The sequence below is a fragment of the Macadamia integrifolia genome, chromosome 9 (genome assembly GCF_013358625.1).
Source record: "Macadamia integrifolia cultivar HAES 741 chromosome 9, SCU_Mint_v3, whole genome shotgun sequence".
In the NCBI taxonomy this organism is placed as follows: domain Eukaryota; kingdom Viridiplantae; phylum Streptophyta; class Magnoliopsida; order Proteales; family Proteaceae; genus Macadamia; species Macadamia integrifolia.
In genome coordinates this window covers 747,002-750,065 of record NC_056565.1, presented here as the reverse complement: position 1 = coordinate 750,065, position 3,064 = coordinate 747,002, and the positions used below count along the sequence as shown (strand labels likewise).

The 3,064-nt window shown below is 37.4% G+C and overlaps 1 long non-coding RNA gene across 2 annotated transcripts in view; it reads left to right on the top strand.

Annotated features, from left to right (window-relative positions):
• LOC122088885 overlaps positions 1-2,727 on the top strand; it is a 10,108-nt gene extending 7,381 nt beyond the window's left edge. For both annotated transcript variants that reach the window (XR_006143180.1, XR_006143181.1), the window contains exons 3-6: positions 712-1,103; positions 1,232-1,318; positions 2,065-2,139; positions 2,240-2,727. This is a non-coding gene — a long non-coding RNA (uncharacterized LOC122088885). The remainder of the gene's footprint in view (positions 1-711; positions 1,104-1,231; positions 1,319-2,064; positions 2,140-2,239) is intronic.
• Positions 2,728-3,064: the final 337 nt, after the last annotated feature.

Here is a 3,064-nt window from a genome sequence, read left to right as displayed (position 1 = left end):
AAAAAAACCTCCTACACCCCAATGATTTACAATCATCAGATCTCCCAAATCGAAAGACTGAGAAACTATATGAGTGAGGGGATGGAGGTGCAAAAAAACCCTTTGTACCTACACCAGATTCTTCTATTATGAGAACAAGAGAATTCATTAGCAAGAGAATTTAGTGTTTACATACAGAAAAGTAGATTTTAGGTTTGCAGCTTTATATGCCAAACTTCCCAAAAAATCAAAGACTTGATGGGATTTTTGGTGTTCGATTCTTAATTGGGGTACACCGGATTCATTTTGGTACTAGGAGTCTAGGACTCTAGGATGGGCATAGGGGTGAGTTGTTGCTTGTATTGTTGACTATGCTCTATCTAACTCTTTGTAACAAACTGTGTATGATGCATGATTTATTTGACGTCTATGCATTCCCAATGCATATTTAAATTGCTTTACTTGAATTATTTGTGTTCTAGTACTAAATTTTTTGTGGAATAGGCCATAATAGAGAATGTATACAACATATACTACCAACTTAGGGTCTGAAGTTAAACTACCATTTTGAGTGTAAATTTTTTTATTTTATTTAAATCTAAGGGTTAAAATAGGGTGCTATACTGCCGTAGTAGTTTCATGACATAATTTCGTCGTTTGACACTCGAAACCAACCATCGAAACTTGCACAGAAAAATGTACATGTTTCTAAAACTGTAACCTTGGCTGTAGTGAACTGGTATCAGATATGGGCAAGGACTTTGTTGAGAGCTTAGTGCAGCAAAAGGCATACTTACAACAAGAAGCCTTTTATAGATGATGATCTTTTTAGGTCCCTTGGATAAATGATCAGTGGAAAAGAGATGCAGTTGAGTGTACAAAGCCAGCAGTGTTGGCTGGTTGGTTCTGGGGTAGGCAGATGAAGTTTTGGAAATCATGAAGCCAATCATGCTAGTATAGAAGGTGGTCGATTATGATCATATGGGGCTATGATATCACTTGTCTACGATGCCATGCTTTGGGCCAGGGACTGCATGATTGCCAAGATTGGTGAGAGGGAACGGAATTGGAGAGTGGTAGAGAAACGGTGGGCACCCAATTTCATCATCTAATGCATGCGATAGGTACGATTATTTAATGTGCTTTATTGATGTGTATTAGTACATTCATATTAGTTGATTTGTTAATGACATATTTAAATGCTTTCATGTTATTACCTAAATCCTAATACATGTATAGCGACAATATGCAGGACTTCGATATGTGCCAGATCGAAATGAAGAAAGTCATATTAAAACTAGTTAGAGATATTGATGAGCAAACCCTATGTATAAACGAGGTGAGAGTTATATTTAATTAATGTTTTAGTTTTATGTTTCTTACAACCAAGGTTCGAAATCTTGTTTCATTTTGGTGTTTCGGTGGATTTAGAAACTGAAGTTTCGTTTCGTTTCGGCGAAATTTCGGCCGAAATGGTTTATTTTTTTTGTTTGTTTCGGTTGTTATTTTGGTGGTCAAATGGCCATATTTTAACCTAAAACTTGGTGGGTAACTTATTTTAAGGTTAATAAATATGCTTAAAACATAAAAATGTAAAAATATTAGGACATGACATTGTTTTAGAGTTACACATTTGTTTGGCAGCAACCGTCAAAATTATTCTTAAAATTTTACTTGGTTTTGGAGAAAGAATTTTACCTTTCCTAAGCTTTGAATGTGTAGATTTTGTAAGAGTCCAATGGAAGTCAAAATGTGATGATTTGGTTAATTAGAGGCTTGTTGGAGACTTTGAGTGTTTTTCCTTCAAAATATGTAAATGGAATCGAAACCACCAAGATAGGCGAGACAAAGTCGAAATTTTGATCGAGATATGGTATTTAGAACACATGAAATGTATCGAGACAAGTGAGATACCGAAATGATACTGAAATTTTGGTCAAAATTTTGATCGCAATTTTGTACAAATGGTATTTTGGACCTTATTTCGTTTCGTCGAAATTCCAAAATTTTGTTGAAATTTCGGTGAGATTTCGAAACATGCTTACAACTCTACAATGATTGACTTCATGGAATTTTTTAATGTAGGTTTCGGTGTACGGGAAACAGATGTGTGAGTTTGCCTCACTGCTAGCACGACGACCCATCCATAACATGACCCAGGTCCAACGCTAACCTACCCCTTACGTGACAAGATTTTTATATCTGGATTATTGGTGGGAAATGTGTGGTGAGTCTGTCCTAAATTTATGAAAGGTTGCAGGGAAAGTTCTCTTGTGGACATGCAGTTCATCAAGGTGAGACGAACTGAAGCACATTCAGCCTCATTCCCACTAGGCCCTGAATCGGCTGAAGATGAAAGCTCTGCATTTACTTGTCGTGGTGCACTACAACTAGTAGTTGTGGATTCGCAATTAGTTGGCGTAGGAGGTTGAGCATACGTCTATGGATCTAAAGCACAAAGGTGTAAGGGTGCAGCCAGACATGGCTGAGCTACTACTCAATGGTAACTTTTCATGGTTGGATAGGGAACTTGAAGGTCACTCTAAAGAGTATGAGCCTAGTGGTTTTTACTTGTCTCGTTGAAGTAGGTCTTAGGCTTAGGTCTCTAGTTAGAATCCCCCTGCAGCATTTCTACCCCACCCCCGCCCATGGCCGCCCTCTTGGGATGCCATCCTAGTGGTCTACGGGCCCTTGTTAAGGAATGACTAAAAAAAGAAGGAATGTGTGAATTTGCTTTTTACGTTGGCAGCCAAGAGGACTAAAACCTTCTTGAAAAGTAAGCTAGATACTAATAGTTATATTACTAATAGCCATTAACCAAGTTCGTGAAGTACTCTCCCAAGGGAGAAGTGCAAATCTCTAGGGCAAACCGTGGATCGATAGGAAAGCATAATTTGTTTTAAAGAATATGTTACTTTTTTGTGTTAGTTGATACATATTGGTAACAGTACCAACGTAAATTATATCAATATGGCATTGATACTGAATGATCATGCTAGATATAAGTCCTCAATAGGGGTGTTAATTCTAGACTCAGTCTAGCACGTTTAACTATTTAAAGCTTGAACCAGCCTGATTAAGGACC